Consider the following 15282-nt stretch of genomic DNA (forward strand, 5'->3'; position numbering starts at 1 on the left):
AAGGCGAAGTGCAGAGACATAGAACACCGTGACTATCAAGAAACCTTGCATATTACCTAGGGCCCGATTTCTGTGACATGTTAACTTTTCCCAAAATACACTGTGAAGCGCTATCATCATAACAGCTAAACATTTTTTTGGTCATAAAAGCATTCAATTTCAAGTTAAACGGTTCGATATATTTTTGAAAATAAGGAATTGCAATGGGAGAATACATGCTAAACGCAATGTTTATTTGTTGTCTCTGCGACGTCCTATTTCGCACAGAAAATTTAAACTTCTTTCCTCGTATTTGAAAATCAAACTCAATTTGCAGAGTTCTGTATTATGAAATTCACCAAAAAATTTCACAGAATATGTCTTTTCTTGCTTATCCACTGATGAAGTTTGGGATAATATTGACATGGCTTTTTCGTGAAAAACCGTCGGCCTATAAAGGTGAAGCAGAGAGTGAACAGTGAACAACAACAACCGTAAACAAAACTTTGTTTGGGTGAATTAAGCTCATATAAAATAAAATGAAAAAAAAAAACTCTTTACAAACAAACTTTAACAGTGTCAAAGTAAATCTTTCTAACTTACTTGTGGAATGTTTTCTCACAGCCACGAAACTGGCGATTAACGCAGGTCGGCATGGTTGTTTTGGGAGTATCAAGATGGCGGACGGCGTCTTCAGTTTTGGTGGCCATTGAGCCATCCACCCTTTTTTTTTTTTTTAGATCAGTGTCTTTGCGGCTTGGGGCAAAATGGTATATTCTACCAGGGCCGGTGATCGAGGACCACTGGCTTAATCCAAAACTGGGTGCAATAATTAATAAAGCTCATCAAATGCATTTTTCCATTACACTCCAGCCAGTGGCGTCTCCCTCTGCTTCCTCATTGAGTCTAAGACTGAATATTATACACGATTGTATTCTAAGGACAACATTAGATTCTCCACTTAGAATTGATTTATGAAGAAGTGGACACACCAGAAGCCTCTCGCCGCACTGAAGTGATCTTCTGCTGACATTTGCTCAAATCAAACCTTCATAAAAGATGGTGCTTCATCTCAAAAATATCAATAAGTGGTCTCTTGACACAAGTAACCCAATTTACTTATTTTTGGGTTTTTTTTCCAAGTCATGAGCCATCATTGTGCAAATTAATCTGGCTTTGAGTGCTGCAATGGTTGAAGTTTCTGATCAAATTAGTAAATATTCCCCCCGGTTAGCATGCTTTGTAGTATATCATTCAAGTACAGCGTATCTGTCCAAGTGAGACTGTTATATGAAGACTGGCATATATGACAGCAGCAATCCTTCAAACCTAATTACTCATTCTTGCATGGTGGAAAAGCTAATTATGTATCGTTAGATTGCCTAATAACCGTGGCCATTTAGCATAAAAATGCAGTGTGATCGTTATGGATAAAGTAGGGCTCTACACGCGTTTTGATTAGAAATGGATGTTATACATTTTATGAGATCCCCTGGATTAGAGCCAATCCAGTAATATCATTTTTATGCATTCAAATAATGGCGTTACTACTTATCTGACACTTTCCTGTTCACAATAGTTTTTTTTTTTTAAGTCGTGGGGGGTGGTGGTGGGGTGTGGGGGTTATAGAATTGTCCACTTTTTTATGATGGCTGGAGAGCGCTCACTCTTGGTGTAATTTCTCATTGTGGTGGACTACTTCCTGCCCGGATGTACAAAAGGTGATCCGGTGCAGGGAAAAGTCCAAATTAGAAGCATGCGGTGGCCTTTACTCAGGTAAAGGACTTAATGAGCGGCCAGGCGCCGTCTCCTGTCCGACTCGGTAAAAAGAACAAAGGCCGGGAATCTCCTCGTCGAGTCACATTAGTTATATAATAATGATCTGAAACCATCAAGTTGAATACGAAGTGTTCCGTGACGCTGGTTGACCAGACGGTCGAAGTCTGCTCTCTCGAAACTCGTCTCCAAAACATCCAACTTTGGCAGTCCCTCGAAAGAACTCATTTCTAATCCTGTCCAACCGAGAACCTCAACATCTTCATTTCTGCCACCTCCAGTTCTGCTTCCTGTTGTCTCTTCAGTGCCACCGTCTCAAATCCGTGCATCATGGCCGGCCTCGCCACTGTTTTATAAATGTTGTCCTTCATCCTAACGTAGACTCTTCCATCACATAGAACACCAGACACCTTCCGCCAACTGTTCCACCTCGCTTGGATCCGTTTCTTCACTTCCTTACCACACTCAACATTGTATTGTTGACCTCAAGTATTTGAAGTCGTCCACCCTTGACATCTCTTCTCCCTGAGCTTCACTCTTCCCCCACCGTCCCTCTCATTCACGCACATATATTCTGTTTTACTTGGGCTAATCTTCATTCTGCCTCCATCTTTCTAATTGTTCCTCCACCCGTTCCCTGTTTCCCTGCAGATCACAGTATCATCTGCGAACATCATGGTCCAAGCGGATTCCAGTCTAACCTCATCTGTCAGTCAATCCATTACTACCGCAAACAGGAAGGGGCTCAACGCGGATCCCTGATGCAGTCCCACCTCCACCTTAAATTCTTCTGATACACCTACGGCACAACTCACCGCTGTTCTGCTGCCCTCATACATGTCCTGTACTATTCACGCCAGACTTGCGCATGCAGTACCACAGTTCCAGTCTTGGTACTCTGTCATAGGCATTCTCTAGGTCTACAAAGACACAATGTAGCCCCTTCTGAAAGAAGTCTTGGTTGAAAAACCATATTGACTCACTTCATTGATTCCTAATAAACATTCTCTAACCCTCACTGATAAAAACCGACGTAACAAACAACGACGGAGTGACTGTTAGAACCGCGACGGCCGGCGTTATTGCTAAGCGCGAGGTGGGCTCACACCTTTGTAATTGTGTTAGAGCGTTTCCAGTCTGTGACTGTGCGGCGCAGCAATCCCCGGCGGCCATTTTGTTGATTAGTTTTTAGACACGGGTCCCCAAAGTGCGTCACTGGGCCCACTCAAGATCAACTCACAGGGTTGCGTATGTTCAAGTGAATGTTAGCCCTTTTTTTTTTTTTTTTTTTTTCCATGAGCGGCGCTATTTCATATTTCATAGGTGAACGAGAGCTGTGTGACCGGACAGATTCATCACAGATTTTTTTTCTGTTTTGTGTCATTATAAAACATGAGCTGGAGCAGGGTCCTAATGAATGCTATCAATTACTTCTGCGTTTTCTTTTTTTTTTCTGCAATTGACACATCTAATTGGATGTCTATGTGAAAAGAGACGATCAATTTTAGACTAAAGTAGATGCCGCCCCCCCCGCCCCCCCACCTCTCCTCGGCTGTCGGCAGATTGCCGCCATCAAAAGACTTTTTTTTTTTTATTGCTGTTTAAGTGAACATGCGTCCCCATAAAACTGAATTTTGGGAGACCAATTGTCTGTACCTTGCAGCGATGTGCGGCTCCTTATAAGGTTATGTTTTTTTTTTTTTTTTCAGTGAAATCTTATAAATGTAGACGAGGAGGAAGCACAAAAGCAACAAAATATTAGAGAAAATGGTCACTCGGGAAGTATGACCGGAGAGGAAATGCTTCTGTAATGCGTGCAAACTTCGCCGTTTGGTGGCGACGGATTCTTGTGCAAAATAGTTTGTTGCACGCCGTTCATAACTGCAAAATCTATATTTATCCCATGACTTTCTTGTCTTTACATGAACATATTGCAATGAAACGGTTGGCACATTTGCGAATGTAAACAGTAGAAAACTCATTTTTATGCATGCAGAAATGCCAACCAAATTTGCCGAAAAGGACAATGAATGGTAATTTTACAAATAAAGCAGTCACATCATTTCTTCATGAAATTACATATTTTACTGTATTTTGAACATCTTTATCCTCATCACAATTTGCGTTGTAAGGGGGAGAAAAATAATTTACTTCTGTGTTATGTTCAGAACTGTTTTCCATTATTAGGCTTGTGTCAAGTTCCATCCATCCATCCGTGAACATCAATCCATCCATTTTCCAAGCTGCTTATCCTCACAAGGGGCACGGGGCGCGCTGGAGCCTATCCCAGCTATCAACGGGCAGGAGGCGGGGTCCACCTTGAACTTGTTGCCAGCCAATCGCAGGCCATAACGAGAAAAACAACCACACTCACAATCACACCTGGGGCAATTCATCCATCCATCCATCCATCCATCCATCAATCCATTTTTGTAGCTGCTTATCCTCACGAAGGTCGTGGGATTGCTGGAGCCTATACCAGCTGTCAACGAGCAGGAGGCGGGGTTCACCCTGAACTGGTTGCCAGCCAATCGCAGGGCACATCGAAACAAACATCCAATCACATTCACAATCACACCTACGGGCAATTTAGAGTGTCCAATACATGCTGCATGTTTTTGGGATGTGGGAGGGAACTGGATTTCCCGGAAAAAAAAAAAAAAAAAACATGCAGGCACGGGGAGAATATGCAAACTCCACACAGGCGGGGCCGGGATCGAACCTGGGACCTCAGAACTGTGAACCCAACCTTTCCAGCTGCGCCATCATGGCGCCCCATTTGAACATTTTCAACATATTTCAAGTTTATATTCATTGATATTTTATATTTTATATATATATACACGTACATCTATCTATAATGCAGTTTTATTGTGTAAAAATGGCACATCAGGGCACTACATAGTATGTAAAGGCTGACTGAAATTCTTCCCCTTGGATTGGTTTATTTGATTTTTATGTTCTTGGGCAGTTTTGCTTTGTTCATCAGACACATTTTACAACGTAAAAACCTCCGAGGCTTAAATCTTGGAAGATTTATATTTGGGGTGTAATTGCAGGCGGATTCGTTTTTTCTTCTTCCAACATCGCCTTTCAGATGACTGTCGTTCGTGCAAACTCCCGCAGGTGGAGTTGAACGAGCGACAGAGTCGAATGGAGAAAAATGTCTCGTTAAATTTCCTCGACTTTTGATGGGTTAGTGAATCCCGTTTAAGGTGACCGCCACCGATGGAACTCATGAAAGCTGACAAAGGTTTCGGAGAGCCTCTCACGCCGTCGTTTTCACTTTTGAGTTTCCCGAAAATGTGGATAGCAGCGCAGAGCAACGAGTACAAAACAAGATAAAGGATGTTCACGTTCGGTGGAATTTGGGGGCTTCCTTTCTTATCCGGAATTTTCCTTCAAGGAGGCGTTTTGAAACCCGAATTTTTCGTTCCGATCGAATTCCCTGATTAAAGGTACCAATGTAACGGCGTTTCATCGGCAAAACTCCAGCCGCCGTTGATTATTTTATATTTTGGGCTAATATCAGGTGAGAAAATCGTTGAAGCAGACAAGATGGTTGGAAACAGCAAGCTGTGCTCACACTTACCTCAGGCATCTGTCAGAAATAATAAAAAAAAAAGATAAGTAATAACCCATAAAAAACAAACAAAAAAAAAAAACAGTTAACCACTATACGCGATAAATAAGCATAAGTTGACTGACATTATTATTTTTTTTTTTTACTGATAATGACAAGCATAATAATAATATGAATAAGGACTGTTAATAGTGGTGGCACGGTGGTTCAGCTGGTAAGGCGTTGGCCTTACAGTTTTGAGTTCCCGGGTTCGATCCTGGACGCACCTCTGTGGAGTTTGCATGTTCTCTCCGTGCCTGCGTGGGTTTTCTCCGGGAACTCCTGTTTCCTCCCGCATCCCAAAAACATGCAACATTAATTGGACACTCCAAATTGCCCCTAGGTGTGATTGTAAGTGCGGCTGTTTGTCTCTATGTGCCCTGCGATTGGGTGGGTGTACCGCGCCTCCTGCCCGTTGACAGCTTGGATGGGCTCCAGCGCTCCCCGCGACCCTTGTGAGGATAAGCGGATAAGGAAATGAGTGAATGGACTGTCAATAATAAGAGTCACTGATGGTGCAGTGATACCCACGCCTGCCTGGCGACCAGTTCAGGGTGTAGTCCACCTTTCGCCCGAAGCCAGCTGGGATAGGCTCCAGCTTTGCCGCGAGCCTTGTGAGGATCAGCGGCTTGGGTAATGACGTCACATGACTATTAATAGCAACAAGCAGGGCCAACGCGGTCAGTGTCTGCACTGCCTTTCTCGTTCTCGAGAAGTCATTTTGCAAAAGGGTCACACTGCAAATTGTATCATCATAAAAGCAAAATTTTTTGGGGGATGCAGTTCTCATTATGCCGTGCAGCTTGTCTGACGCGGTGGCGGGGGCGTGCGTAGGCGGCGGCACAAAAACACACATATCGGTACGTGACGTCTTCGGCGTTCCCAGACGCTCGTTAGCCTAGCACAGCAGTCGCCCGGCTGGCAATTAAACGCGGTTCCTGACACGTGAGTGCAACAGAACCATTTCTCGTTTATTTTCATCAGCGTGCCAGCTGTTAATTAGACGAAGAATATTTTTTTTTCTCCCCGCCTTTCACGATCCTCTTTACATAATGTGAATCACTTTTGAATCAGGCACATCAATTCAAAGTATTTTACGAGTGATGTGTACGCTCAGGTCGGGCATCGTACCCGATAAATTGTTTGTGGCAAGTTTGACATTTATGATTCTCACCCCGACTATTTTCTTAGGAGATTGGGCAAGAAAAATTATTCCCATTACATCCTAAAGGCCCGCACCAAAGGATAATCCATCTATCCATCCATTTTCTTAGCTGCTTATCCTCACAAAGGCCGAGGTCCCGGGTTCGATCCCGGACCCGCCTCTGTGCAGTTTGCATGTTCTCCCTGTGCCTGCATGGTTTTCCTCCTGGCACTCCGGTTTCCTCCCACATGCCAAAAACATCCATCCATCGATCCAGCTGTCTTCTTTGCCGCTTATCCTCACAAGGGTCGCGGGGAGTGCGGGAGCCAATCCCAGCTGTCAACGGGCAGGAAGCGGGGCACACCCTGAGCTGGTTGCCAGCCAATCACAGGGCACATAGATATAGAACAGTCGCATTCACAATCACACCTATGGGCAATTTGGAGTGTCCAGTTAATGTTGCATGTTTTGGGGATGCGGGAGGAAACCGGAGTGCCCACCCGGAAAACCCGACGCAGGCACGTGGAGAACACGCAAACTCCACACACAGGCGGGTCCGGGATCGAACCCCGGGTCCTCAGAACTGCGAGGGCAAAGGTTTACCAGCTGGTGCGCCATGCAGCCTAAGCAAAGGATAATCATTCAAGATCATCTTTCTGAAGCATTCGATAATCAGGCCTTTGGTGAATTTAATCAAAAGAGAGGTCAAATTATGCCCAATTATCGGCATCCGCGTACCTCGTTTGCTGGGAAACGTGCCGTCAACGGGATGCTGCGCTCCCACCCACGCCGACCTCCCACCCGGTTGAGTAACGGAACACCGCCGGCCCCTCTAAGAGGATATACGGCAATTATTTTCCCTATAATATCACTTTTTTTTTTTTTTTTTAAATTTCATGTGAGCTCATGTGTTGCAACATTGAAAGGCTCGTCCTCATTAGAGCGTTGACATCTTTGACATCTTTGGTGATAATTAAGAACGAAAATCTGCGACTTGATTTTTACGGAGAAGATTCCCTTGGCTGCGGCTGGTTCATCACTTTGTCCGTGAAAGACGTGGGTGTCAAAAGGTGTCTCGTTTGAGAAAACCTCTGAAGCAAATTGATTTTACGAGCAACCGCAAACGTGACGCCGCCGGGTAGATTCCGGGGTCGCTTCGAATCAACCAGCGCCAAGAGCCAATCGTTCGGACTGACCGATGGATTCAAAGGATGCAGTTGCGCAGATTTTACAAATGGCGTGATTTTCCTCACAGTTCTGAGGTTCCCGGGTTCAATCCCGGACCCGCCCGCGTGGAGTCCGCATGTTCTCCCCGTGCCTGCGTGGGCACTCCGGTTTCCTCCCACATCCCAAAAAACATGCGATGTTTATCGGACACTCTAAATTGCCCCAAGGTGTGATTGTGAGTCTGGCTGTTTGTCTCGATGTGCCCTGCGATTGGCCGGCATCCTGTTCAGGGCGGAACTCCTCCACGTTGACAAATGGGATAGGCTCCAGCACTCCCCGCAAGCCTCGTGAGGATAAGCGGCTAAGAAAATGTCACGCCAAAATAGCTCAATTTCTCTCAAATGAACGCCTGGTTAAAGATAAGCGTATTTCTTTCCACGGCTTGGTGGAATAGCCTCAAAGTTCTGAATCTCGGGTTCCTGTCTGGAGTTTCCTGGAGCTTGTTGTCCCCCCGTGCTCGCCGGCCTTTTCTCTGGCGTTGCCAGTTTCCGTCAACATGTTCACTCCGCGCCCCTTGGCATCGCTGCCCAAACAAATACCCCGGCCCGCTCCCACGCGCGCACATGCCAGCACGATTTATTCGCGACGGCGCACCGTCAATCATGAAATGCTACCGCTTTGATTTTGTATTTTATCCTCCTGGACGTAAGCCCTTTCCTTATTAAAACATAGATAAAAAAAAAAAAAAGAGATATTTTTTCCTACCCTGATAACGCCAGATCTCGTCAGATCTCGGGAGCTAAGCGGAGTTGGCCCTGGTTAGTACTTGGATGGGAGATAATACCAGGTGCTGTAAACCTCTCCATCCATCCATCCATCCATCCATCCATTTTCTTAGCTGCTTATCCTCACAAGAGTCACGGGGCGTGCTGGAGCCTATACCAGCTGTCAACAGGTAAGGAGGCAACCCTGAACTGGTTGCCAGTCAATCGGAGGGCACACGGAGACAGACAAACAGCCGCACTCACAATCACACCTAGGGGCAATATTTGGAGTGTCTTATTAATGTTGCATGTTTTTGGGATGTGGGAGGAAACTGGAGTGGCGGGAGAAAACCCACGCAGGCACGGGGAGAACATGCAAACTCCACACAGGCGGGGCCGGGATCGAACCCGGGTCATCAGAACTGTGAGGCCAACGCTTTACCAAATGCAACCGTGCCTGTAAGCACAGTCTGATTTTCAATTTTTGTCGGGCTGTGTTAGAGGCATATAATGCAGCCAGATCATTTTAATATTCCTGTTTTAACACAGGCGGCACCGTGGATCACCTGGTAAAGCGTTGGCCTCACAGTTCTGAGGACCCGGGTTCAATCCCAGACCTGTTTGTGTGGAGTTTGCATGTTCCTGTGCTTGTGTGGGTTTCCTCCGTGCACTCCGGTTTCCTCCCACATGCCAAAAACATGGAACATTAATTGGACACTCTAAATTGCCCAAAGGTGGGATTGTATATGCGGCTGTTTGTCTTGATGTGCCCCGCGATTGGCTGGCAACCACTTCAGGGTGTACCCCGCCTCCTGCCCGTTGACAGCTGGGATAGGCTCCAGTGCTCCTCGCTACCCTTGTGAGGATATGTGGCTAAGAAAATGGATGGATGGATGGATGGAAATTGTTTTATTGCTCTGCCAAAGATGACACGCCGTGGCGACCCCTAACAGGACAAACCGAAAGGAAAAGGAGAAGAAGATATCATGTATGATGTTCATGATATTGTGCACGGTGGCACGGTGGGTTGGTTGGTAAAGCGTTGGCCTCACAGTTCTGAGGTCCTGGGTTCGATCCTGGTGTGGAGTTTGCATGTTCTCCCTGTGCCTGCGTGGCTTTTCTCCGGGCACTCCGGTTTCCTCCCACATCCCAAAAAACGTGCAACATTTATTGGATACTTCAAATTGCCCCCAGGTGTGATGATGATTGCGGCTGTTTGTCTTGATGTGCCCCGCGATTGGCTGGCAACCACTTGAGGGTGTATCCCGCCTCCTGCCTGTTGACAGCTGGGATAGGCTCCAGCACTCGCCCCCACCCTATTGAGGATAAGCGGCAAAAGAAAATGGATTGATGGATGTTTTTTAACACATCTGACAAAAAAAACAGTTTTTACTCTCTATATACATATTTTATGGCTAACTTCACATTTAATAGAAGATTCTAAATCGTCCATAGGTTTGAACATGAGCGCAAATTGGCGAGTGACCAGTCCAGGGTCACCCTGAGATCGGAAGAGCTTGGAAGAAGATCAAGAAAATCGGTCGATAGGGGATTGGTTGATTGTCCTCCAAACTATCTGACACAGTTCGCAAGCAGCCTTGACCCACGTGTGGACTTTTGCATGCTGACTATTGGCAGGCTAGTTGAGGATTAGTCAGCTGAGCGCTTCATCCATCCCAACAAACCGCGACAGAAATGAGGGCTTTAATCCGGGTCGGAACAGCAGCAAAGTGAATCTCATCGTGCGACGCCGCATTATTATACTTCCGGTTTCTAATCTCGCTGGATGCGGAACGCAGAGCAAACCGAAGCCGCCGCAGGCCATTTCGAACAGAGGAGCGCGGAGGGACGGATTGATTATTGGGCTGGAAAAAGTGTGAATGGGGACGGGCCTGGCTTCATTAACATGCAAACTCATTGGCTCACTGGTGCCTCTCACTTATACTGCATTTAAAAGGTTTAAAGACTCAGCCCCCCCCCCCCCCCACATTATACACTGATTTAAACATGACATGGTGTAATCCCTTCTGATGAAAATTCTCACAATCATTCATTCATTCGTGATCACTTCATCGTTACACGCAGTGCTTCTTTTGTGCAGCTGCACCGCGAGCTATATTTAAATTTATAATGCAACACGTAGTCCAGGTAAACCGCTGAGGCTGCCATCTCCTGGTGTATAAAGAAATTACATGCAACCTGCGTCCAGCACAGGTGCTACAACTTGTTAAACAGCGTCCTCTTGTGGCAATTTTATGCACCGCAGCGCAACGAGAAAACTTGTTGTTACTTTCCATCCATTGTTCCATCCATTTTCTTTCCCGTTTGTCCTCACAAGGGTCACGAGGACTGCTGGAGCCTGTCCCAGCCGTCAACGGGCAGGAGGCGGGGTACACCCTGAACTGGTCGCCAGCCAATCGCAGGGCACAAACAGCCGCACTCACAATCACAGCTCGGGCCAATTTAGAGTGTCCAATTAACGGTGCATGTTTTTGGCATGTGGGAGGAAACCGGAGTGCCCACCAGGAGAAAAGCCACACAGGCACGGGGAGAACATGCAAACTCCACACAGGCGGAATTGAACACGGGTCCTCAGAACTGTGAGGCCAACGCTTTACCGGCTGATCCAACGTGTCGCCATTTGTATGAAATATATCAGAAAAGGGCAGCACGGTGGGTCAGCTGGAAGGCATTGGCCTCACGGTTCTGAGGTCACGGGTTCAATCCTGGACCCACCTATGATGGATCAATTAAAATTGCCCATAGGTGTGAATGTGAGTGCAGCTGTTTGTCTCGATGTGCCCTGCGATTGGTTGCCAACCAGTTCTGGGTGTACCCTGCCTCCTGCCCGTTGACAGCTGGGATAGGCTCCAGCACTCCCCGCGACTCTTGTGAGGATAAGCATCTTAGAAAATAGATTGATGGATATCGTAAAAGTTCACAAAAGATATGTATCACACCCACTCCAAACTCCAAATTTTCACCATTACCTTTTCCAGCCTCCTTTGCCATGTCGTCGGATTCTTCCACAGCTCCATCGTCTCCTGGTGCTGTCCTTTAGAAAAGACCTTTTCACACTGCACTTGATCAGGATGAAATTTTCCTGCGGAAACGTGTAAATACAGCGGTTTTGAATCTATTCACGAGCGTCACTTTTTGAATTGAGCCGGAGAAACGCATCTTGTATCACTCACCTTTCGCCGTGTCAAAAAGACGGCGGCGATTCGAGGTGGAGCGCTTCAGGTGGATCGACCAATTGCACAGGTGACAAATGTCAGGCCTTTGGTCCGGATCCGACCCACCTCATAAGTTTACACAGGATCCAAATTGTCTGTCAACTCATTTGATTCATTCTTCTCAAAATCTGCACCCAAATTTTCAAATTGGCATTTACACTGAGCTTCTGCAAGGATTTTTTTGGGGGGGGTGACCATATCCGTTTTTACAGTCACTTGAAGAAAAATTGATTTCAAAACTATCCCTTTATTATCTGTGTATATATCAAAATATGATGAGGCGATTAAACATTAACGTTTTACAGTCAACAGCCATCTGAGTGAAAAAAACAATAACAAAAAAACGTAGCTACATTGTGGCCCAGGATCAAATTTGGATGTCATCCCTGCTTTATTGGGTGTCAATTAGGAAAAAAAAAATGAGCTGGTTGCGTGAGTTGGTTCTCGTATTAATGTATTATTATGTCAATAAAAACAAAAACAAAAAAACAAACAAACAAAAAAGAACCTCTGACGTCATCGATGTAGTGTCGTTCAACATCGGTAAGACTTCATTTCTTCCATACTTTTCATAAAAGACAGCAGAGGAACAGATAATATGTCTGTATTTATTTTCATCGGAACACAGTTTTTTTTTTTAAATCATTGTAGCAGTTGTTTTTCATACTTCTCGAAAAGATCGTGACTTGTCAGACTCGTTTTTATAAATCATTTCATCAAAGTCGCTTGTAAAAAAATTAAAGAAGTTAGTCCAACTAAAGCATCTATAATATTACAATATACTGGTTGTGTAATAGTAATCATAATAATAATCATAATCGCAATGATACTTCTATATGCCACCCCCCCTCCCCATTTCTAAAGTCGATAAAATCTTTTCCGCATTCACACGGGCAACCACAACCTTTCTCGCTTTCTTGACAAAGCCGAGGACTTAAACACGTTCTCTTTAACGCATGATTTCAGGTGCTTGAAATAATAATAATGAATTTAAAAAAAAAAAAACAAAAAAAAAAAAAACACGTTGTTCAGAATACCAGGGAACATATTTACAACCCAAAAAAAAAAAAACAAAAAGCAAAAAACATGAATGGGCTTCTGCATAGATCCACAGGAGAGAGACGAGAATAAGTACGAGACACGTGGACAGGAATTGAGGTACTTGCACAATACAAACCTGAAAGTAAACAAACAAACAAACAAACAAATAAAAACATTGCTTTTTGGAAACAAGCGTTAGCTACAACTGCTACAGACCACAATCATCTGAACTTTGAACTGAATTCAAAGGGCCGTACACAGCGAGTTGTTTGCACACACACACAAAAAATAAAAATAAATGACGCACACGCCGTCGATACTTCCAAAAATATTCTCAAATGTGCTTCTGGTGAGGTTTGTCGATGTTTATGAGGTGAAAGGCAAAGGTTCTGCAACCCTGACCGACCCTGTTTACTTCCCGTTGCTCTTTCAACACTTTGCGCCAACTCTACGTGGAGAAAGAAAAGAATTTTTTTTTTAAACTCTCATATCAGTGCTGTCCAATGGGGAAAAAACACACAAATATTGCATTAAAAAGCAATTTTTGTGTACAGATTCACTTGGAATGAGCATTATATTAACAACATAACAAATCATATTCAGTATTATGTTATTTGTGTATAGCACTTTGATTTTGCACAAAGATATCAAATTAAAAAAATGAAAATAAATTCATTTAAAAAAAAATCACAAAAATCTGAGTTATATGCTTTACATTGGACAGCAATGATATGTATTTAACACAAACTAGGAAGTAAAAATAAATACATGGAAATAAATGTATATAAAAAAAAACTTTTGACGCTTTGTGGTTTTGCCGGTTCACCCTGACCTAGTCTCATAAAACTATTCCCATCCCTATGTTGTATTTATTTTTTTTTTCTTAAATTGGGCTTGGGGGAACAAATTATTTTTCACCGTACATTTTATCGTGTAAGTAGAGACCGTGAATCAGAATCTGAGAAAGCGCGTTGATCTCGATTGCCGCGTCTATTAGCTCCCTCCGACTTCATTTTACGTGACGATTTGATGTCTGTGTGGCTTGAAGTTTACATGGTGGCAGGGAGGGTGGATTTTCCTGTCCTGAGCACTCCCAAAAAATGTCACCCGGGCGCTCATCAGCAGTGGGAACTGCAGCAAAAGAGGATCAACACAGCCATCTAGTGGTCGCTAAAGGACCAGCAGCGCTTTTTATTTTTCTTTTTTGGTCTTTTTTTGCTTTGCAGGGAGTGGAGGGATATAAAATGGGTGATTTTTTTTTTCATTTTTTAAAAAATACTTCTTGTGTGAGCTGCTTCACAGAATGGTGGACATCAGTTATTGGATCGGACATCTCTGAATGAATGTTGCATTTAGATTATTATTAATATTTAGAATACCTGATCCCTTGAGCTGCGGCGTGAATCCCAAATGAACGCAATTGTCAAGAAAAGGAATTAAAATGAGGTCAGCCCTTCCTGTGGTCAACATCGACGTCCGCTGTCTGACGTGACAACCCAGCGTAGAGACGTTTTTATCTGGTTTCTGTGAATGAACATCGTAAAATATCGGCGACTGAATGAGGAAAATAATAAATGAGGTGTATTTGGAAAAAAGCCCTTTACTTCATGAAATCTTCTCTCTTCAAGAGGGAAAATAGCAAAAAAAAACAAACAAAAAAAAGAAAACCACGGTCGGCAGGCTGTGGTTGTCGGTTCCGGGGTTGGAGCGTTTGAAACTGTGGCAATTCATCGTAAGAACAGTGACATTTTTTTCTTTTTTTTTTAGTTGTTCACGTTGTCCCTGGCCCGGGGCCCCCGTTTGGATGATCCGCTGTTAATGTTCACAATAACCGCAGCACTAACAGTTTACAGAGCGTCAGAGATAAAAACCCAGTCATCAGGTTGCCTGTCAATTCAAAGGCCTGAGTTGTATATTACTAATGTCGTTTTGGTTCAAGGTGCGAACAGAAAAGAACATCCCCCCCAGACAAATTGGACGCAAATCAAAGTTCACAGAGACAGAAGTTACAGGATTGGAGACTGCGGGCGTACTCGACTGGCTGGTGCCTTAAAAAAAAAAAGACTATATGTATGAAAAGATGAGCGCTTACATCAATAAACAGCTGTGGAATTCCAAAAACAAACCTGAATGGTGGTTAAATGACTTCTATCACATCTTTGGTTAAGACGGGCTTTGTTCTGTGAGATATAATATACAATAATAATAATAATACAAATATTATCCAAATATTGTTGCTTTATGAATCAAAATTGCAACTTTTAATAGGAGGTTAGGAGATCGGTGTCTTTTTTCCCCCCATTCGGACAAACTGTCAGATTGTAAAATGGGATTTGAAAAAAAAAAAACAAGTTTATGGATTAATAAAGTAAAAATGGATGCACCCAAAATTAATTGTGTAAGTTGTGAATGTTATTTAGAAACACATTTTACGATTTTTAACCAATAATCAGGTCAAACTGCAATCATCATTCATCCATCCACTGTCTTTACCGCTTATCCTCATGAGGGTCTCGGGGAGTGCTGGAGCCTATCCCAGCTGTCAACGGGCAG

At 44.1% G+C, this 15282-nt stretch overlaps 1 protein-coding gene across 3 annotated transcripts in view; it reads right to left on the reverse strand.

Annotated features, from left to right (window-relative positions):
* Positions 1–12312: 12312 nt before the first annotated feature.
* Positions 12313–15282, reverse strand: part of LOC133511776 (NALCN channel auxiliary factor 1) — a 102288-nt gene continuing 99318 nt past the window's right edge. Inside the window, exons 4-5 of one of the 3 annotated variants that reach the window (XR_009798032.1) lie at positions 14109–14253; positions 12313–12865 (exon numbers count right to left, since the gene is read on the reverse strand). The gene's annotated coding sequence lies outside the window, so the exon portion shown is untranslated. Of the gene's footprint in view, positions 14254–15282 lie in introns of all 3 variants that reach the window. The other 2 variants (XM_061840690.1, XM_061840689.1) reach the window with 2 other exon arrangements.

The sequence above is a fragment of the Syngnathoides biaculeatus genome, chromosome 14 (genome assembly GCF_019802595.1).
Source record: "Syngnathoides biaculeatus isolate LvHL_M chromosome 14, ASM1980259v1, whole genome shotgun sequence".
Taxonomy (NCBI): Eukaryota; Metazoa; Chordata; class Actinopteri; order Syngnathiformes; family Syngnathidae; genus Syngnathoides; species Syngnathoides biaculeatus.